A 24,006-nucleotide genomic window follows, 5' to 3' on the forward strand; every position below is an offset into this window, starting at 1 on the left:
AGAGGGAGAGAGAGAGAGAGAGAGAGCAAGTCACCCTCTTATTGAATTTTGGTTCAGCACTGCCTGAATTATGAGTTGTTTTTCTCACTTCAACAGTCAATTAGGAAATTCTTAATCATCACAGTATAAATCTTTGAGTCATCATTACCAAAAGGAGTCTCACTGTAAGATTCTACATGTTTCCTTGGGCTAAAATCTGGCAGAAAATGTCTACATACATACCCTGTTTCCCCCTCTTCCCCGAACAACAACAAAAGGCTTTCTCTATCTTACAGTGTTATAGTCAAAAAAGCTTATAGAAATATTATAGCCCAAAAGCTTAAACTCATAACAAACAGCTTGGCAGCTTCATACCCTGTTAAGCAGGGGGGGTTTTGGATAACGTCATGCTCGGCTCAAGCAGGGCAGTTATCTCTGACTCACAGTCCCAGGGACACAACTCCTGGCTGACAGTCCCAGGGACACCACTCCTCCCCTAGACGGAACAGCCCTGAAGATTCCTAGACAGAACAGCTTTGAAGATTAAGAATCATATCCTGTGGTTCCTGGAAGCATCCCTACTCCCTCTGTCTTGCTATTAGCTAACCCTAAGACAAAGGCACCTATATCCTAGAAACATATATATTCCCTCTTTTGAATGCACCACTTGGGATTCTCTTGCTGAGTTCCCCCAGCATGCACTGGCAATAAAGCTTTCTCCTGCTTTGATTGCATTGTCTCGTGTGTTCCTCTGGAGGCCACCCATTTGAACCGTAACATATGGGGGCTCATTCTGGGATGGTGTGCAACCCCATGGGGACCACTGAGACAGAGAAAGCTCTCTCCTAGGTTTCATGATGACTTCCAGCGGTGAACAGTGAATGGTGTGTGAATGGTGTGTGACTGTGCATTTGATGAGGAAAATGAGGACAGCTAAGTGGATGATGCCTGCTCCGGGATTATAGGAGCCATCCTATCGCCAAGCCTCAGGACCTGCCCCATTCTGGGGCAAGGGGAGGAAAACCCCCCTGCAGCTTTGTGTCCAAATTTCCACCTGTTTCTGAGAGTGGACCAGTTTACTACGCGTTTTCTCACCTCCGAGAGGGGGTAGGCTGGAAAAACTGGGAGGTGTATTGGTTAGAGGGAGGGGGAAGTTGTTGGAAATCGTGGAGATGGGGAATACAGGGAAAAAATCCGGATTGTAACTTTAAGGGGTTGGAGTTCCTTTGAGCACCTTCCTTGGTGAGAGAGGGAGGGAAAAGTCGCTCCCTTGGTGAGAGAGGGAGGGAAAGTCGCTCCCTCGGTGAGAGAGGGAGGGAAAGTTGCTCCCTCANAGAGAGGGAGGGAAAGTCGCTCCCTCGGTGAGAGAGGGAGGGAAAGTTGCTCCCTCAGAGAGAGAGGGAGGGAAGGTCAGGGTTTGATTCCCTGGGGGGAAACAGTTCCAGGAAGCCAGGGTTCAGATACTGGTGGAGCTTTCCCAGAAAAGTCCCGTGATGGACGCATCACGGGCAGCAGCAGGATGCTGGGTTTTTTTGGAAGGACACCTGGGAGAGTGGGGCGGAGCCCCGAGCAGGCTCCATGCCTGACTCAAACTTTTTTTGGATCCACAAAGAGAATCTTTTGTTTTTTGTTCTGTTTGTCTGTCTTTTGTGTTGTCGTTTGTCTTTTTGTTGATTGTTCTAAAATGGGCCAGAGTCACTCAACCCTGCTGGACTTGGTCCTAAGTCATTATTCAGATTTCAAAACCCATGCACATGCATTAGGCTTATCAGTAAAAAAGGGGAAGTTGCAGACATTTTGAAATTCGGAATGGCCTGCCTTTGGGGTTGGATGGCCCCGTGGTGGGACATGGCAACAGTTTATTATTTCTGCAGTTCGGGGTAGGGTTTTGCTCCTGGGTAAGGAGGGGCATCCAGACCAAATACCGTACATTTTAACCTGGCTGGATTTAGTCTTGGATCCCCCACCTTGGCTTTGCTTGGTTGTGGAAGGGTCTAATGCCAGCAAGGACACAGTCACGCCCTCTGAGGCTCTGGTTACCCAGCTCCAAAAGCCCAGCTCCAGTTCAGATAAGGGTTTGGAGCCCCCCATTCTGCCCACCCCAGATGACCCTCCTCCAGATCCCCCGGTGTCCCCTCTGCCATACACACCAGAAGTTCCGCCGCCTACCCTTTATCCCCAGCTGCCTCCACAAGATGTGGGTAACGAGGCAGCGCCAGTAGCCCCTCTGGCGGACTTCCCCTCTCCCCCTGCCCACCACACTCGGGGACAAGACCAACGGGACTGCCGTGCCTTTATTCCTGATGTCCCATCATCGACCACCGCCCTCCCAGTTCGCACAGTTGGCCCTATGGTCCCAGGAGGTCCCCTAATTCATCAATACTGGCCTTTTACCTCCAGTGATCTTTATAACTGGAAGCACCAAAATCCACCTTTTTCGGAGCAACCTCAGAAACTTATTGACCTGGTATAATCCATCTTTTTGACCCACAGTCCAACTTGGGACAACTGCCAGCAGCTCCTCCGCACCTTGTTCACTTTGGAGGAGCGAGACCGCATTTATCTCAGGGACGTAAATTAGTCCTTGGTGATGACGGTTGGCCCACCATGGACCCTGCCTGCCTGGCTGCTGTATTTCCTGTCAACCACCCGGACTGGGACTACTCGGCTGATGAAGGTAGGGAGCGTCTCCGAACTTACCGCCAGAATCTCTTGGCCGGGCTTAGAGCAGCAGCTCATAAGCCCACTAATTAGGCTAAAATTGAATCTATAAGACAGGGCCCCAAAGAGACCCCGGCAGCATTTCTAGAGCGCCTCCAGGAGGCGTTCAGGATCTATTCCCCCCTGGATCCCACTGCCCCAGTTAGCCAAACTGCAGTCCTTTTGGCTTTTGTTAATCAGGCAGCCTCTGACATTCGGAGGAAACTCCAAAAACTGGATGACTTTGTTAACCAGCCCCTTTCAGATCTCCTTAAGGTGGCAGAACGAGTCTTTAACTCACGAGAAACCCCAGAGGAAAGAGTGGAGCGGTTCAGGAGGGAGGATCTTGAGCGCCAAAAGCAGCACAAATGAGAGGAGGAAGAGCGGGACAAAAGTAAGCAGGAAGAATCACAGAATAGGGAGGACAGGTCCAGAAAGCAGTTTCTAAAGTACCAGCAACAGACAGCTAAGATCCTGGCCACTCTTGTGCAACCCGGCCCAGGGGATCATCCCCAGAGGCGTTCTAAAGCCCTGGGGGTCTGTTTTCTTTGTGGAGACCCAAACCATTGGAAGCATCAGTGTCCTAGGTTGCAACAGGGAACGTGAGGAGGAGGCGGGATATGTCGGCTTCCGTGGTGTGACCGGCCCTTGTCAGCCCTGGCCCTCGCAGAAGATGACTGAAGGGGAAGGGCCTCAGGTGCCCTCCCCGAGTCCTGGGTAACGGCAGATATAGAGGGGTAACTACTCCCTATGTTAGTGGACACGGGAGCGGAACACTCTGTTTTAACCAACCCTCTTGGGAAATTGTCTTCTAGGATGTCCTGGGTCCAAGGGGTGGCTAGAGTCAATAGGTACCCCTGGACCAGCTCCCGTACTGTCAACCTAGGGACCCAATGGGTCACCCATTCCTTCTTGGTTATTCCAGACAGCCCTGCACCCCTCCTTGGCAGGGATCTACTGCATAAAATAGGGGCTCATATTCAATTCTCTGTGGGAAGGGTGACAGTCACTGATGACTCTGGGACCCCCCTGCATGCCCTGAGTCTCTCTCTGCAAGATGAACATAGACTTTTTGCTGAGCCAATGCCGAGTGACATCCCTCCCCAAGACCTCCCCTGGGTCAACAAATTTCCCACTGTCTGGGCAGAGCGAGCCGGAGTAGGTCTTGCTGTTAACCAAGTCCCCATTGTGATTACTCTCAAGAGCAGGGCCATGCCAGTACGAGTCAAGCAGTATCCCATGTCCCTGGAGGCACATAGGGGCATTCAACCCCATATTACTCTCCTCTTAAAAGCCGGGATTTTGACAACCTGTCAATCCCCCTGGAACACTCCCCTGTTACCTGTCAGGAAACCCGGGGGAACGGACTATAGACGGGTCCAAGACCTCCGGGAGGTCAACAAGCGTATTGAGGACATTCACCCCACTGTTCCGAATCCATATACACTTCTGAGTAACATCCACTCTGGACCTCAAGGATGCTTTTTTCACCCTGCCCCTCGCGCCAGTCAGCCAGCCCATCTTTGCATTCGAGTGGTTTTCTCTTGATACACAATCTACTATACAAATCACTTGGAGGAGATTGCCCCAGGGCCTAAAACTCAGTCCATCTTTGTTCAGTGAGGCCCTGGCTTGGGACTTACGACCATTTCAGGAAGAAAACCCAGAGGTTACTCTTTTACAGTATGTAGATGACCTTCTAATTGCTGCCCCAACTGAGAACTTGTGCAAAAAAGCAACTGGAAACCTGTTCCGCTGCTTAGATGCGGCAGGTTATAGGGTGAGTGCCAAAAAGGCTCACATTGCCCGTGCTGAGGTTTCCTTTTTAGGGTACCGCTTCCGGGACGGACTGAGGTGGCTCACTCCACAAATGACTCAGACCATCCTTTCCATCCCTGTTCCTACAACCCCCCGACAGGTACGGCAATTCTTGGGGTCAGTAGGATATTGTTGGCTGTGGATACCAGGGTTTGCCTCATTAGCTAAACCCCTGTATGAGGCCACTTGGGAGTCTCCCTCCTGGGTATGGACCCCAGAAATGGACACGGCCTTTTGGCTACTCCAAATTGCCATGCTTGAAGCCCCTACCTTGGCCCTCCCTGACCCAGACAAGCCATTTCAACTCTTCGTAGCAGAGACAGCTGGCATTGCCAAGGGGGTCCTGACTCAGAAGCTGGGGCCCTGGGAACACCCGGTGGCATATCTGTCCAATCACCTTGACCCAGTAGCTGCAGGGTGGCCAGTCTGCCTCTGGATTATAGCAGTTGCTGTAGTGCATACCTCTGGACATCAGCCAGGGGCCTCTCTAGAAGCAGCCAGAAACCGCTTGGCAGATGAAGTGGCCAGAAATGCAGCACTCCACGCCCCTCTGTATGAACTGGCACTGGCAACAGAATCGTCACAGCCCGATGCTCCTGACCTGCATCCCTGCTCTCCCATCAGACCCACCTCAATATTCTCCAGCTGACTTAGAATGGGTCCAGGCTAAATCAGGGCGTCTCATTGGCACAGTTTATAAAGATCTGGATGGTAACCTTCTCCTCCCGCAGGCCACGGACCAACTTCTTTCTACCCACCTGCACCACCTCACCCACATGGGAGCTACCAAACTCCGGACTTTGCTCCGAAAAGGGCGCCTTCGGTTTTGTGGCTCCTACGGATTTCTGGACATGCTAACACAGAAGTGCACCACCTGTCAGCTGACCCGTGCCACCAAGGAAGACGCCCATCCTGGCACTAGGCTACGGGGCACTCGCCCCTGTGAACATTGGGAAATTGATTTCACGGAAGTCAAGCCTGGGAAATATAGTTACCGGTATCTGTTGGTTTTTGTGGACACTTTTTCAGGCTGGCCGGAGGCTTTTCACACCAAGACAGAGACTGCTCAGGTGGTGGCCAAGAAACTCCTCAAAGAAATTATTCCTAGATTTGGGATGCCTGCCTCCTTAGGGTCAGATAATGGGCCTGCCTTTGTGTCTAAAGTCATTCAGTCCCTGGCTAAGTCCCTGGGGGTTACATGGAAGTTTCACTGTGAGTATAACCCCCAGAGTTCTGGTCAGGTGGAACGCATGAATCGGACCCTAAAAGAATCTTTAACTAAGATGGTCCTTGAGTCTGGCGGTAATTGGGTGATGCTTCTGCCCCTGGCCCTCTTCAAGGCCCGAAACACGCCGGGACCCTTGTCCCTATCACCTTATGAAATACTGTATGGTTCCCTGTCCCCTACTCTCTCTTCCTTCCCCTCCCCCGATGTTAATCAAGCCCCTCAATTGCGTGAATTTGTTCTCTCTCTCTCCCAGCTGCAGCAGGATCTTTGGCCCCGCTTGCAAGCCCGGTTCCAGCCTCCCCCGCATGATCCTCACTCTTATAAGCCGGGAGACTGGGTTTGGGTCAAGAGACATCAGAAGTGGGTCCTCCAACCTCACTGGAAGGGACCGTTTGTTGTCATATTCGTGACTCCCTCAGCACTCAAAGTCGACAGGATCAGTCCTTGGGTCCACCATTCCCACCTACGACCAGCAGAACCTCCGGATCCTGAGCCTGACACCTGGATCGTTCGTAGCCGTCTGAACAAGCCCTGAAGCTTCGGCTGTCACGATGCAGACCCCAGGACTCTGCCCAACCCCCAAAAGTCCCCCCATGACCTCCCTCCCGGGCATTATGATTTTCTCTTTCTCCTTCCCTTTCCTTCTTCAGCCCTGTTGGGGTTACCAGCTACCCCGTAGTTCTCTCCATAACCCCCATCAACCATGGAAGTGGTCACTCAGTAGGAGGGGAGCCTCAGATATTGCTGTATCTATTGTCACCCCTGGTGCTCCAAGTTTCCTTTTTACCCCTTGTCAGGTTCTCCCCTCTGTCTGTGTGACGGGCTGGGCATTACGTCCTTTGTACTTTTTGATTGGTACCTTTGCCCTGCTTCAGCCCCCTGGCCGATCCTATTGTAATCACCCTAATCACTTTTATTGTGGGTACTGGGGCTGTGAGACATTAGCCACCGGGTGGAAGATGTCTATTCAGGATGGCTCTCTACTTTTGACGTGGTCTCCTCTGGGCTGTAAACCTCGGAGAGTGGCCCTCTGGAACACGGGAGAGGGCCACATAGACCTGGGAATGGGCCACGTGGGCACTGCGGAAGTGGCAGGGACCTGCAAGTTTCTTAACCTCACTGTTCTCCATCCTCAGGATCAGTCTTGGGTCCTGGAAAAACTTGGGGCCTCAGGGCATACGTGTTGGGTTCCCGACCCAGGAGGACTCATCCTGATTAAGAAGGAACCTGTAACCCCTCCTCTGCTGGGGGTGGGGCCTAACTCAGTTTTGCAGCCATTCCTGAAACCGGTTAGGCCAACTCCACCCGTGACTGTTGCAGTTGCTGAGCCTTCTAGGCCTTTTATTCCCCCTTCCCCAATGCCTGTCCAGGCTGCCTCAGTGCCCACCCTTCATTCTCCTATTGACAATCAGATACCATTGTGGCCTCTCCTGGATGCTGCCTATGCAGCCCTGAACTAGACATTTCCTAACATGACAGCTGCTTGCTGGCTTTGTCTGGATGCTCGCCCCCCTTATTATGATGCTGTGGCCCTAAATGCCACTTATACTACTTCCACTGCAGTCAGTCCAGACACCTGTTACTGGACAGAACACAAGGCTGGCCTGACTCTTCAGTCCCTCTCTGGGAAAGGTAGATGCATTGGCAATCCTGCTTCTATCTCCTTGATGCCTCACTGCATCCCTCCTCCGAGTGAGGACCAGGCTCAGGCATCAGAATCCCCTGCTTGGTACCTTCCTCCTGCGGGGGCCAGGTGGGCTTGCACAATTTCCGGTCTGACTCCCTGTGTGGTGGCTTCCACCCTGCTCCGTAACAGGGAAGTCTGCATCCTGGTCCTGATTTTCCCCAGAGTTATATATCACCCAGGGGAGCAGTTTCTGGCCTTTTGGTCACAAAAAGCTACCAGCAGATTTCGGCGGGAGCCTATCACTGCCATGATGCTTGCAACAATCTTTGGCTTAGCAGGGATCGGTACAGGGATAGCGGCTTTTGTGACTCATCACACAGACCTCCAGGCCCTCCAGAGTGCAGTTGATGAAGATTTGAGGAGGATTGAGAAATCCATTCAGGCCCTGGAACAATCCCTCACTTCCCTTTCAGAAGTGGTTTTACAAAACCGGCGAGGCCTCGACCTCCTTTTCTTAAAGGAGGGGGGTCTCTGCATGGCCCTCCATGAAGAATGTTGTTTTTATACCGACCACACTGGAGTAGTGAGGGAATCCCTTGAGGAGCTTAGACGCAGCTTAGATGCTAGGGACAAATCTATCCGCTCCCTTTCCCCGTGGTATCAGCAGCTTTTCAGCCAGTCACCTTGGCTTACGACCCTCATTTCCACTATATTAGGACCCCTTTTGATTATTCTCCTATTGTTAACAGTTGGCCCCTGCATTCTTAACCGCCTTGTCCGGTTTGTTCATGATCAGATAAATACAGTCCAACTTATGGTCATGCAACTGCAATATCAAACCCTTGCTACTGATCCGGATCCCAGCGAAGGCCTGGCCCTGAGGAGGATTCCTCAGTGAGCAAAACGAAAAGGGGGAAACGTTATAGCCAAAAAAGCTTATAGAAATATTATAACCAAAAAGCTTAAACTCATAACAAACAGCTTGGTAGAATCATATCCTGTTAAGCAGGGGGGTTTTGGATAACGTCATGCTCGGCTCAAGCAGGGCAGTTATCTCTGACTCACAGTCCCAGGGACACAACTCCTGGCTGACAGTCCCAGGGACACCACTCCTCCCCTAGACGGAACAGCCCTGAAGATTCCTAGACAGAACAGCTTTGAAGATTAAGAATCATATCCTGTGGTTCCTGGAAGCATCCCTACTTCCTCTGTCTTGCTATTAGCTAACCCTAAGACAAAGGCACCTATATCCTAGAAACATATATATTCCCTCCTTTGAATGCACCACTTGGGATTCTCTTGCTGAGTTCCCCCAGTGCACACTGGCAATAAAGCTTTCTCCTGCTTTGATTGCATTGTCTCGTGTGTTCCTCTGGAGGCTACCCATTTGAACCCGAACAATACTTTTTTTATGTTTTTGTCTCTGAGCCTTCATGCTTGTCATTCTTCATGCTTGTAATATATTTACCTATGTCTTATAAAATTCCTCTCTTCAAATCAAGCACTAACTTCTCAAAGGAAAAAAAACAAAACAGAAAAACCTTTCTACACATCTTCTAACCACTTCCAACATCTATTCCTAATTACCTTCAATTTAGCTACTTTGTATTTATTTTGAATACACTTATGTATGTTCATGTCTCCAGCTGATAAATAGAGGTACCTTGAGAACAGAGTGAGATTTACTTTTTATCATTGTATCTTGAGGGCCCCTGGCAGCTAGGAGGCACTTAGGGAATGCTTGTTGATTGAATGAGTGATACTAAAATGACTCATATTAACAATGTTGGGTTTTTTCTTTCCATTTTACATAAGGTAAAATTCAATCAGAGCCTAATGTCTAATAATGGAATGAAAATAAAACTTCAAATGAAACTAAATGAAATGAAATGAAAATAAACTTCAAAACTCAAATTATTCTGCTCTCTTCGTAGATGGTCATCTTTCCATTTGAACTAAATCACACCAATCAATCATCAGATAGCAAAATAAACAAAAAACAAGACTTGAGTATTCCACTGCATCCCACAAATGACAGCAAAGACTAGCATATGTAAGAACCATTCTGTAGGAAGTTTGCTGAATAGTCACTAGATTAAGACAATATTACAGTACTGAGTCTAAGATTATGCTCTGCTTTAAGGAAATTCAGGTTAGGTAAGATACTCCACTTTTTTCTGTGTGAGGGATTTTTTTTTTGTATAAATAATTTTTTCTGTCAGATGACTATAAAATTAAACCCAAAACGAAAGAAGCTTTGAGAGTTCATTAGCTTTGAAACTCTCTCCCCTTCCAAAAGGCAATGCTCATAGAAAATTCCATGAGAGAATCTAACTTCACAATAGTAGTGTTGTGGGAAAGCTTTAAGAAAAAACCCTCCAATAACTAGCTTAAAAATTAAAAAAAGCTATGAATTTGAATATAAGTCAAATGGTTAAGTCAAATTGAATGACTGAGGGAGGCAGAGCAGAGGAAATGATGCCGCCTAGAGGAGATGTGTTCTGGGCTTTATATATCCTTTCAACAACAGAACCTACCTGACCAGAAATAGGATGATGATGGCATGTTATTGGGTCTCTGGAACCAGATATGGGGTATGTGGTTATGTCCTATGCCTTAAAGTCAAAAGCGGGTGAACTGTCCAGTTTAGAGGATAACCAGATATCTGGGATATAAAATAGATATTTATCATGAGCAAGGTGGGAGGTGAATATCTGTGCTAATCAAGAATGAGGGGAGAGGTGAGAGGGAATCTTCTTCTTAGCTCAGGCACCTTTCCTAGGACTACAGGAGAACAAGGAAAAATGAATCTTTTATGTACTCTCTGACCATGGTCTACAATCTGGGATTTTGGGGTGTCTATGGGGAAGTCTATATCCCCAAATCATCAGGTGTGTAGTTCAATGGGACTCAATAAAACATGTTATTAGGAAAAGAATAATTTTTCTCCTGTTTCTGTCACATTTTAATATGTCTTTTTATTCTTTAGGTACCAAGTAGTCCTTTTTCTTCAAATAAAATGAAACATTTTGGGGAGCAAAAGGTTCACAAGACTTAATAAATCTACTCTCTTATTTGCTCAATCCATTATCTTGATCTTTACCATTCCTTTTAATTTTCTTCTTTTTATAGTCTCCTACACACTTAATCTCATTTATAATTGGATCTCTTCCCTTTCTCTGTAACTTCTCAACTGTCTAATCACATATATTGTTCTAGTACATTTTTTCACATATTTGGATATTTGTTCTGAGACTTTGCTCTTGATGTTCATTTCTGTTCCCAACCCTGCCATCTAGCACAGTTGTACCTGCTTTCATCAGAAGCATAAAAAAAATAGGAAAAATGCCTCATAGGTCACCTTAATCTGCATTGTGTCTCAAAACAGACTGTCAATCAATGGTATTATATAAATCCAAGATATCATCCTCTCTCTACTGTTTGTAATTCTTATTTTGTTAGAAATATAACATGAAACAGCAAAATATTGGGTGGCATGATGTTCGGGAAAATAAAATCTTCAATTCGTTTGTTTCTTAGTTTCTGGTCAGACTGAAAGTAAGCTAGAAGTAGCTAACAGGCAGAAAAGATTCAGGTCTAAATTAGTAAATAGCTAAAGCCCTTGCAAAACAAATATCAATTTCACTAATAGTGCATATTGTATTTTTTATATCTAAAGTTTGAAGTAAACATTTGAAAGATAATGACTGTCCATTATATGGCTTTTTTTTATTAAACTTTTTTATTCAATTTATCTCCCATTTTGTTTCTTAACCAGTATCAGAGAGCTTTAATAATTGCTTCCAAATAATATAGTTTAAAGTCTGGTACTGTTAGACTTCTTTCTTTTATATATATGTACATATATATGTATATGTACATGCATGTATGTATGTATATTATTATTATTATTGATTTTTGTTCTTTCAAATTAATTTTGTAACTTTTTCCTAGCTCAAAAAGATAATGCTTTTGGTAATTTGATTGGAATGGCATTGAATAAGTAGATTAGTTTAGTCAGAATTGCGATTTTAGTTATTTTGACTCTGTCCATATACAAACAATTAATTTTTCTCCAATTATTTATTGGAGAAATATATATATAAATTTATATATATAATTTATATAATATATAATATATATTATGTTTATTATATATAATATAATATATAAATATAACTTTATTTGTGTAAAAAGTATTTTGTAATTATATTTGTGTAGTTCTTAGGTTCTTGTTGACAGATATACTCCCAGGTACTTTATTCTATGTATGGTTATTTTAAATGAAGTAATCTCTATTTCTTCTTGCAGAACTTTGTTAGAAATATATAAAAATGCTGATTTGTGTGTTTATTTTATATATTGCTACTTTACTAAAATTATTGATAATTTCAATGAACTTTTCAATTGAATCACTAGGATTATTCATGTATACCATCATATCACCTACAAAAAAAGATCATTTTATTACCTCTTTGCCCATTCTGATTCCTTTAATTTTTTTTCACTTCTTATTGCTATTGCTACCATTTCTAATACTATTTCAGATGATACTATTGATAATAGGTATCCTTGTTTCATTCTTAAACTTTTTGGAAAGCTTCTTGCTTATCCTCATTAGAAATAATAGTTGCTGATGGTTTTAGGTAGATGCTTCATATCATATTAAGAAAAAATTTATTTATATCTATGCTTTCCAGTTTTTTTTTTTAATTTTAAACCCTTAACTTCTGTGTATTGACTTTTAGGTGGAAGATTGGTAAGGGTAGGCAGTAGGGGTCAAGTGATTTGCCCAGGGTCACACAGCTGGGAAGTGTCTGAGGCCGGATTTGAACCTAGGACCCTCCTGTCTCTAGGCCTGGCTCTCAATCCACTGAGTTACCCAGCTGCCCCCTTTTTCAGTATTTTTAGTAGGAATGAGTGATGTATTTTTATCAGAGGTTTTTTTCTGTATCTATTGACATAGTCATATGATTTTATTACTTTTGCTATTAAAAAAATAAGTTGTCAATATGTTATAAAACTCACGTAATGTTATTAATATAATATATCAATAAAATACTTTGGAATTTTTCCTATGTTAAACCATCCCTCCTTTCCTGGTATAAGATCTCTTTGGTCACAAGATGTGATATTTGTTATGTATTATTGTAGTTTCCTGGCTAGTTATTTTATTTAGGATTTTTGCATCAATATAATCTACTTGGCTTAGGTATCAATACCATTTTTGTTTTATAAAGGGAGTTTGATAAAACTCCTTCATCTATTATTTAAAATGCATATATTTTAACACTGTAATTAGTTGATCTTTAAATGTTTGCTCAAATTCAGTTGTGAATCCATCTGGTCCTGATACTTTTTTATGTACATTTAATTTAAAGATATTCTATTTCCTACTCTGGTAGATTATGGGGTTTTTAAAAGTATTCTTCCATTTCCTTTTTTTTTGTTAAATTTGTTGGTATATAATTTAACAAGGTAATTCCTAACAATTGCTTTAATTTCATCTTCATTTGGTGTTATATTCATCCTTTTTATCCTTATTGCTGATGATTTGATTTTCTTTTCTCTTTTAAAAATCCTTTTAACCCCTGTGTTGTCCATTTTCTGGATTTTTTTCATAAAACCAACTCCTAGATTTATTTATTAATTCAATTGTTTTCTTTAATAAAATCTTATTGATTTTATTTTTAATTTTCAGGATTTTTAATTTGGTATTTAGTTGGGAACTATTTTGTTCTTTTTCTAGTTTTTTTAGTTGCATTCCCAATTCATCAATCTTTTCTTTATTTTACTAATATAAGCATTCAGAGATATAAACTTTCCTCTAAGTATTACTTTTGTTACATCTCACAGTTTGGGGTATGTTGTCTCATTATTAGAATTCCTTTAATTGAAATTATTCATTGTTTATATGATATTCTTTAAGATTAAATTATTTAGTCTTCAATTAATTATTACTCTGTTTTTCTACAGTCTCTTAACATATACAATTTTTATTAAATTGTCTGAAAAACATTCATTTAATATTTCTGCTTTTCTAAATTTTAGCTATAATATTTTTGTGTCTTAATATGTGGTCATTTTTTGTAAATATACTGAGATCATTCTTTTAAATCTAATTCAAGACTCTTCAGGTGTAGGATCCAGGGATATACCAGAGCCAGTTCTAACCAACTCATAAGAACAAGTTATTAAATCTTTAGTGTGAGCAGTTATATCTTAGAAAACATTAAAATCTACAAATCAGAACTTCATTTATTGTTTTGCCTAACCTTTGGGAAGTGACAGTGAAACATTATGATGTAACTTAAACTTTAAAATGTATACTTTTAAAATAATAGAGTCTGTTGTTAAATATTTGCCATTACATACCTAAATAAGAATACTGAGGTCTGAGTCTTTTTTTAAAGAGATGAATATCATTGTTATATTACCCTACAACCTTCTCTTCTCTAAACCAAATGATTTAAGTTCTATTAACCTTTCAGTATGAATCGTTATGTCATATAATTTCTCTAACCTTTGTTTTCCTCACATGGAAAATGAGATAACTAAACTACAGTATCCTGGAATCTTAAAGTTAAAAGGTAACTTATAGACCATTAGTTCTCTAATCTGCCTCTGTGCAATTTCCATCCTTTGCACCTATGTCTTGTCTAGTCTAGCAGGGGAAAATAATCCCTCTTCCCACATGACAGTCTTCTAAGTACATGAATTATGTGACCCATAATATGTGATAATAGGTATTATGGGATCCATAAATCTTTTCTCCAGCAACTACATTCAGGAGTTTATTTGACAGCCTGGGAAATACTTTGTGTAGAACAGGTGAGGATTTAGAGATGTGTTGATAACCAGCTCTCAAGGTGAGGAAACTCTGCATACAATTCAATTTTAAGCTTAATCATTTTTCTCCATCATTTTCTTATTCTAGACAATTNAAAGAGGAATATTTACATCTCCCACTAGTATGGTTTTACTATCTATTACCTTCTTGAGCTCTGCCAGTTTCTCCTTTATGAATTTGGGTGCTATGCTACTTGGTGCATACATACTGAGCAGTGTTATTTCCTCATTGTTTATACTGCCTTTAATCAGCATGTAATGACCTTCCCTGTCTTTTTTAATCATATCTATTTTTACTTTGGCTTTGTCAGAAATCATAATAGCCACTCTTGCCTTCTTTTTCTCATTTGACGCCCAAAAGATTTTGCTCAAGCCCTGAACCTTAAACTTGTGTATGTCCACCCTCCTCATATGTGTTTCTTGTAGACAACATATGCTAGGATTTTGGTTTCTAATCGTCTCTGCTATTTGCTTCCGTTTTATGAGCGAGTTCATCCCATTCACATTCAGAGTTATAATCATCAGTTGTGCATTTGCTGACATTTTCGTATCCTCCCCTATTCCTACCTCCTTTTTCTTATACTATTTCCTTTTAAACCAGTGGTTTGCTATTGAGGCTCTATCCCTTATCCCCTCCCTTGATTAACTTCCCTTTCTACCCCTCCCTTATTTTTCCCCCTCTTTTTGTTTTTAAAGGCCCTATGAATTCCCTCCCCCTTCTTCTCCCTTCTTTTTTTTGACCTTCCCACTCCCCTGCTCCTCTTGGTTTATCCCTTCTGACTTTCTCAGAAGGGTTAAATAAGAGTTTTATGTCCCAATGGATAGTATAGCTACTCTTCCCTCTCCAGGTTGATTACACTGAGAGTAAGGTTTGATTATCAGATCTTAATGCTCTCTTCCTCTCCTTCTTATAATAGTATTTGAACCCTCTCCTTCCCATGCCCTCCCTGTGTGTAATAGAACATTCTATCTTTCTTATTCACTCAAGTTTCTCTTGGTGTCCCCTGCTATTCACCCCCTCTTTCCCATCCCCCATGTCATCTTAGATTATTTAGTGTTCCACCCTCACCCTGTGAGTTATTCTTCTGATTACTATAATAGTGAATACTATAATAGTGAATAGAGTTCACTACAGAGAATTATACATAACATTTCTCTACATAGGAATACAGATAATTAGATCTCACTGAGGCCCTTAAAAAGGCAAATTTAAAAATTATAAGTTTTCTTTCTTTCCCCTCTGTATCTTATTTACCTTTTCATGTTTCTCTCGATTTTTGTGGATGGATATTAAACTTTCCATTTAGCCCTGGTCTTTTCTGTGCAAATACCTAGAATTCTTCAATTTTGTTGAATGCCCATACTTTCCCCTGGAAATATATAGTCAATTTTGATAGGTAGTTGATCGGTGATTGCAGGCCCAGCTCTCTTACCTTCCTGAATATCGTATTCCAAGCCTTGCGATCTTTTAGCGTGGAGGCTGCCAGATCCTGTGTGATCCTTATTGGTGCTCCTTGATATTTGAATTGTCTCTTTCTGGCTTCTTGTAAGATTTTTTTCTTTTGCTTGGAAACTTTTTAATTTGGCAATTATATTTCTGGGCAATTTCTTATCTGGATCGAATATCAAGGGTGTTCTATGGATCCTTTCAATGTCTATATTGCCCTCTTGTTGTAGGACTTCAGGGCAATTTTGCTGAATAATTTCTGTTAGTATGGAGTCCAGGTTTCTATTAATTTCTGGTTTTTCTGGAAGACCAATTATTCTCAAATTGTCTCTTCTAGACCAGTTTTCTTGGTCTGTCAGTCTCTCATTGAGATATTTCATGTTTCCTTCTAATTTTTCAGTCTTTTGACTTTGTTTATTTGTTCTTGTTGTCTTGAGAGATCATTAGCTTCTAATTGCTCAATTCTAGCTTTAGGGATTGGTTTTCTGCTATAATCTTTTGGTTTTCGGCTATGATCTTTTGTTTTTCGGCTATAATCTTCTGGTTTTCGGCTATAATCTTCTGGTATTCCTTTTTAATCTGGTCATTTCTGGTGTTCAATTTTCTTATCAGTTTATTTGGTTTCTGAGCCTCACTTTCTAATTGCAAGATTCTACCTTTTAAACTGTTATTTTCTTGCCAGATCTGTTCCATTTTCCTCAAAATCTCAGTTTTGAACTCTTCCATAGCTTGTGAGGAGTTTTCCTTATTTGAGGAGGGTCCGGATGCTTGTTTATTCTCCTCCTCTGTTTGCTTGGTTGTCTGGATTTTCTCTGTGTAAAAGTTGTCCAGTGTTAAAGACTTCTTTTTCTTATTGTTAATCTTTCTCTTCTGAACTTCCTGAGACTGGGTAGCCATTGTTAGGCCAGCAGCTTCTCAGGTTTATCCTTGCGTTCAGGGTCTGTCCGTGGTCTTTTGGCTCCTGAGGTCTGAGTTCTGGTTTTTTCCAAGGTCAAGCCCCCTGGTGGACCCCCTTGCTTGATCCTCTGCCAGAGGTTTCTTTACAAGTCTCAGGGCGCTGCTTCCACAGTCGTATACCCTTCTATGCTGGTTCCCCACTCAGGGTTTCAGAGCTTTAGCTCATGGTTGTGTCTGCCTCCACCCAAGCCTCCACTCGCGCCTGAGTTCTGCGCCCTTCGTCTGCTCTCTGAGCCCTGAGTCAGCTCTCTGCGCCCTGCTCCCGCATTCAGAGTTCGTGTATGTTCTTTAGCTTTTTGGGGTCCTAAATCTTGCTGCTCTCAGGAACAGGCCCCGGAGCTGCCAATGACTCTATGGGTGCCCCAAACTTGCTCTATTTCTTTTTAGCTGGCTTCGGAGCTATAGGTGTTGTGTGTGGAGGGGGTGGGGGTGGGGTGTTGCTCAGCCCGGGATTTAGTGAGAGCTGTTTCACCCCTTTATAGCATGGAAATGCCTTGATTCCATGTACCTTCCACGCTGTGCCCTGCTGTGGGGTTCCTCCGTTCATCTGGACTTGTTTTTATGTCCCCTTGAGGAGTTTTGTGTGTTTTGGTCAGAAGAGGTTAAGAGCTGCTTTTTACTCTGCCGCCATCTTAACCAGGAACCCAAAGGACACTCTTTTAAGTTTAATCTGCATCATTAACATTTTCTCCATCACTTCAGTAAGTCTAAATAATCAGCAAAACAATAAGTGAACCTTTGATGGTAACGTATGTCCATTTCTGAGATATTATTGCTTATGCCGAAAATTTAACAAACAGCACTCAGACATTAGTATCACCTGGCTCTACTGGAAATGACTATTATTTTTCATTCTTTGTATTTCCCAAATCTAGTGTGATACCATGAAACTATTTAATAAATTCTTAGATTTCTAAATTGTTTACAGAATTAACTTTTTTGTATAAATATATCAAATTCATAAATATATGAAAAAATATATCCTCAAATCTAAATGTGGTAATGAAGTAACATGTAAAGAACATATAACTGGGGATCAGGAGATCTAGGTTCCAGTTGTACCTCTACCAATAGAGTGTATAACTTTGAGGGAAGCATCACAGTTTCTCAGAATCTCAGTTCCTTATTTGTAATAAAAAAGAAAAGCCATGTTAAGGGAGGGGAGGAAGAAGAAAGGGAGGAAGGAAGCAAGAATGAAGGAAAAAAGGAATGAAGGAGAAAAAGCCCATGCTATCACAATGATGATTACAATTTCTTTATATAATTATTACTATACTTAGCTATTATTAACATATTAATAATTATTAATTATATTATTTATTAGCAATATTTCTGTATGAATCCATTTATTTTCTCTAACCCCAACCTCTGAAGGTCAGGCAGTTCAGTTGTCAAGTTAAGGTAATTTACTTCCAGGCCACAAGAGCCAATAATATCAAATGAGCACTGTCATTTTCAGTAAGAAAATTTTATTTCTTGAAAAAGCTGCTCTCAGGTGATCTCATAGTACATACCAGCATCTTATCTGGAAAAAAAAACTTATCACACAAGATGTCATGGGTTTTGTCTTTCTAGTAGTTATATTTTTGGAGAGCTTGAACCATGAAGAGTTTGCTCAAGTTTGGTGCAGTGAATTGTTCAGTGTTTTGGTAGTATGCTTTAATTTAATTTGGCTTGCTATAATAAGCAGTGAATCTGCCCTAGCAGTTGGCTAAGAAGGTTTCAAGAATTTAGACAGTTAAATATTGGGTCTAGATATTGGTCTTTTTTTAAAGACAGGGTGGACACTTCCAATTCTTTATCTAAAAACAAGAATCCACCCTGTCTGAGACATTTGAAAGCATATACCCTCTTTGCCTTGCTAAACATATCAGCTAGATATAGAATGACCAAGTCTACAATAGGGAAAAGAGCCACTAAAAATATGATTAAGGGGACAGCTGGGTGACTCAGTGGATTGAAAACCAGAGATGGGAAATACTGGGTTCAAATCTGGCCTCAGAAACTTCCTAGCTATGTGACCCTGGGCAAGCCACTTAATCCCCATCGCCTCGCCCTTACCACTCTTCTGCCTTAGAACTAATACATGGTATTGATTCTAAGTCAGAAGTTGAGGGTTTTAACCAAGAAAAATGATTAAGACAACTCATTTTTCTAACTAAAGATTGCTTAGAAGAAGCTTGGTTCACAAATTAGCTTATAAATTCCTTAAAGTACCAGAAAAGGAAAGGTTTGCCATGTTTCTCTAGCTTAGTGAAGCTTTAGGCAACTGTCAGCAACCTTTTTGGCTGTGAGAGCCATAAAAACCTGTGGAAGGAGGAGGATGGAGGCGGAAGGCACTGGAATATGGGGCAGGGGCTGAAGGGCCCCCTGGGGCACATCCTGGGGCTCTGCCAAGACTGGCCAGTAGGGAGGTGGAGCCAGATATGGCTGGAGAGCCATACGTTGCCAACCCCTGCTATAGGGATCTGCCTACCCAAGGAATAGTCCTACCGGGTGATGAAGGAATTGAGAAGGAGGTGAGATCTCTAAGTCTATCTTCTCTCTTAAAATATCCACCAAACTGTATTGCCAGGGTAATTCTAAATGCTGCCCTGTGAGACCAATCAGAAAGACACACTTCCCATATAAAAGAGAACATTAGGCCAAAGAGAATATCTTTTCCATGCAGAGCTGTGTATGACTGACTCTTCCTTTAATAATAGATCATGTGACCCTATTAAAAAATAGTAGTGTTATACTCAGAGTAAGAGCCGTGTCTTATTAATTAATCAATGAAAATTGTTTTTTAAAATTAAGTTTATTTAACTAATTAATTTAGAATATTTTTCCATGGTTACATGATTCATGTTATTTCCCTCCCCTCCTCCCACCCCCCTCCTGTAACCAATGCACAATTCCATTGGGTTTTACATGTGTCAAGACCTATTTCCATATTATTGATATTTGCACTAGGGTGATTGTTTAGAGTCTACATCCCCAATCATATCCCCATTGAACCATGTGATCAAGCAGTTGTTTTTCTTCTGTTTTTCTACTCCCACAGTTCTTTCTCTGGATGTGGATAGTGTTCTTTCTCATAAGTCCCTCAGAATTATCCTGGGTCATTGCATTGCTGCTAGAAGAGAAGTCGATTACATTTGATTATGCCACAGTGTATCAGTTTCTGTGTACAATGTTCTCCTGGTTCTGCTCCTTTCACTCTGTATCAATTCCTGGAGGTTGTTCCAGTTCACATGGAATTCCTCCAGTTAGTATTCCATAACCAACATATAAATTGGTTAAAATTCTAGGCACTACAATGATAATTATAATAATAAAACAATACTCTTGAACATTCTTAGTTTTATATCTATATATGACCTCCATTAATGTTGGCAGTTATTTAATTATGCTTCAACAAACAGATGTCAGGAACTACTATGTCTAGAAACTTTCCAACTGAGTGGCCAACTTTCTAGAGATTCATGCTTCTGAACATAATTAAATTGTCCCTCCAAACCTAGATATTCAGTCTATCACTTAACTGTTCCTCCTTGATCGAAGTTACCAGAGTTTATACTTTGCTGCTATAAACCTTTAAGAAATCAGATTTACTTCTATGATCACAATAGATCATTGAAGGAGTCCATTAATGTAAGATTATTAGTAGTAATATATTGAATTCCAGGGCTATGTAGCCATGTAGTGGCCATGTCCACTGAAGAGATGTCTAATCACTGAGATAGAAGTTCTTTTGTAATAATATTCTAATGAAACCCAAAGCATATCCCTTCTCAATCTCCTTTTCTGCATCTCAACCCATGAGATCACTTTCTCTAATAACTGGTTGTCTCCCAAGGCTCTGCCCTATTATGTGTAAATGGAATTAGCTCGCCATTACCTCTGCCCACCTGGCTTGTTCTGCAGGAATCATGTCCTGAGTCTTATACCTCTGTCTACGTAATCACACTTCCTGCCCACCTGTATTATATAAAAGGAATCATGGGAAATATAGTTTTCAAGTCCTCTAGACATCCACAGGAAGTTTATATCATGGACCTGAATATTAAGACTCAATGATTAGAGGTTCCCCAAATTTCCAGTATCACATTCCCCCCTGAGAACAGAAAGAGACTGGTCTCCTTGAACTCTCTTACAAACATAACTTTTAAATTACAGAAATTTGGGGATAAAAGAAAAGAAGACAAAAACAATGAACCAATGATTGCTAGCTGTATTGACAAAAAGCCAGTTGGGGCAGTCCCCTATTGGCATAAGAGTGTACATTCAAAACAAATGCATTCAAATCCCCATAGTTCAAACAACTGTACCCCAAAGTTCATCCAGTGAAGGTTCTTCGGGCATCTTCATGGTACCTTCTCCAAACAGGTTCATTGTCTGGATTCTGGGGACATGGCAAATTTCTTACCCTAAAATTACTCTCAAAGAATTTAAACTTTACCTTATAGATTATAAAACACACATTCTCTTCTGACCAGAATTATACATTTTCCCCTGAAATTATTCTCAAAAGAGTTAAAATTTTGCAATATAGATTATAATACAGGCATTATGATTATAAAACTTACACACCCCTCTGAGGAGAATCAATAATACATTCTTCACTGAAGAGTGTACCCCAAGTCAGCTAAGGATACATGGCTGAGTTATGGGGTTGCATGAAATCAATTGGCAAAAGAAATAAAATAAAATAAAAATAAAATCCAAATAAATGAGAAAAAAATTAACTTGTGAATGAAATGTAAAATATCAAAGTCTTATGTGCAAAAAAATGTAAGGAAAAATCAGCTTATAACAAGTCCTTGAATCAAGGCCCAATTAAAGTGATTTAAGCAGTTTGCAATTACCCATTCAGGAGCCAGGACTATAGAAAGTTGCCATTCTATATATGAAAGAAATAACAGGACCAAATATGTGTGCAAGAGAAGTCTTTCCCTGGTCTTATTTGCCTGCACTTTCTCAGGGATGAGACATAATGAAAGCCAATCTTAGGTGCTTACTAGAAAATGAAGCTCAGGGGAAGTCTGGCAGCTAACATGTGTCAAAAAGCTGCAACCCTGAACCTCAAACACTAGTTTCTAGCCATTCAGTATTGACATAGAACTTCCTCAATCCATGGTCTGCATGACCTTTTGCTCCTTGGCACTTTGCGGATTCTCAGTCGGTCTCCATGACCCTGTGGCTGTTTTGTTCCCTTCTCCTGGAATCAGACAGAGAGACATTAATAGCAGTCCCATAACATTTACCAATAATTAGCAGGTTACCATAGTCTAAGGCTTTTCAGGTATGCATTAATATTATAGCAAATACATATTTATATTAAACATATTATTGTAAAATCAAAAAAGGATTAACATTAATTACATGTACTTTCAGTAAAAAATGAGAAAAAAGGAAAAGAGTCAATTATTCTATTAAAAAAATTAAAAGTAAAAGCAATAAGAAAATGTAAAAATTCAGGAAGAAATACAATGTCAAGTATAAAATGAGAGAGAAAAACCACATACACTGTGGCACATAGAAGGGAAAAAATAATAAAAGAATGTTTTAAAAATCAAAATATATATGTATAGCTTAGAATTAGTGAAAGGTTTTCCACCCAAAAATGAGATTCATTTCCTGTTAAGCTTTTGCATGAACTGTGAGTATAAATGATTTTTACAAAATAGCAGATTCATAATGCACATTCAAATACAGTACCATAATTTCCAATAACATATTTAAAGACAATAGAAAACAAACCCATTATTATAACCACATGCTATGATGTTTAAAAAATTGTATACTTGTCACAAATTCAACAGGTATAGTAAATCATTCAGCCTTAGCTGAGATATTTTCTTAGCAAACTCTATTACTGCCTTCATGGCAATTGTGGGGCAGAGCCTAAAAAATGCTGATTAAAAAAACTTTCTGGGTCTAAGTTATCCTCAGGAATTCTAGATCCTTCTGATGGGAAAGCAAGTCAAAACAAAGAGACAAAATATCACGGATACAGGACTTCTCCTAGCTTCTGGAATAATATACAAAAGCTTGGTCAGGAAACCTGTATTTGTTTCCTCTACCCCTTTAAGACAACATTCTTTATGATAAATATATAAAACCTTATCATTTATACAGAAGGGTACTAGGCATCTAAAGTCAATTCTAAAGAGCCTTTAAAAATTATAATCTAAATTCTCAAGGCATCACAGTCTTCAAGGTTGTATACAATTATCAAGATCTAATAAAAACTTAGGGCATGTGATCCTATAGTTGAAATGAAAAATCCAGCACACATAAGGCTTAAAGGCTTTTTTTACAACTTAAAAAATGTTTAAGAAGTTCATAAATGGTACAGATAACACTTAGATTAATACAGGTAAACTTAAAAAATTTGAAACCTTAAAGAAATCAGGAAATACAATATATGGAACAGATTACAAGCAATGCAGTAAAAAAAAACCCTTTTTACCAATTCTAATAGGTGCTTTCCCTCTTCTCTTCCTCTCCCCTCGCCCCCACCAATGAATTGCTGGCTTTCTTTGAGACTCAGTTCAAATACTATCTTCTACACAAGGCTCTCCCAGATGTCTTCCTCTCTGAGATTACCTTCCATCTACTCTGTATGTATTTTTGAATTCACCTATTTAAGTTTTTTGTTGTATCCCCATTAAAACATAAGTTCTCTGAGGATACAAACTGTGTATACTTTTTGTATTTGTGTCCCTGGGGCTACATAGTGCCTGCCACAGAGTTGGTGCCTTGAAAATGTTTTTGATTGATTGATAAAAGGAGGCAGATCACAGAAATTTGTGAATGTCTTTCCCCAGACACTAATAAAAATTTTACATTTCTTTCTAGGTTGGAAGAAACTTGTAGTCAAAAGACAACAAGGTAAAAGTAACTCTGAGGGGATAAATGGAGGAGGGTAAATAGGAAGGTAGAAAAAAGGATGGGAGAAAGGAGAGGGGAAGGTAGAGAAAGGGAAAGGCAGGTAGCAGTTCCCAGCCCCCTCAGGGGAATATTAAACAGAGCCCTTCCTGACCAGAGTGGATTAGAAACCAAAATCCTACCATATGTTGTCTACAAGAAACACATATGAGGCGGTTAGACATACACAAGTTTAAGGTTCAGGGCTTGAACAAAATCTTTTGGGCATCAAATGAGAAAAAGAAGGCAGGAGTGGCTATTATGATCTCTGACAAAGCCAAAGTAAAAGTAGATATGATTAAAAAAGACAGGGAAGGTCATTACATCCTGATTAAAGGCAGTATAAACAATGAGGAAATAACACTGCTCAATATATATGCACCAAGTGGCATAGCATCCATATTCATAAAGGAGAAACTGGCAGAGCTCAAGAAGGAAATAGATAGTAAAACCATACTAGTGGGAGATGTAAATATTCCTCTTTCA

Source organism: Gracilinanus agilis, chromosome 1, assembly GCF_016433145.1.
Source record: "Gracilinanus agilis isolate LMUSP501 chromosome 1, AgileGrace, whole genome shotgun sequence".
NCBI lineage: Eukaryota > Metazoa > Chordata > Mammalia > Didelphimorphia > Didelphidae > Gracilinanus > Gracilinanus agilis.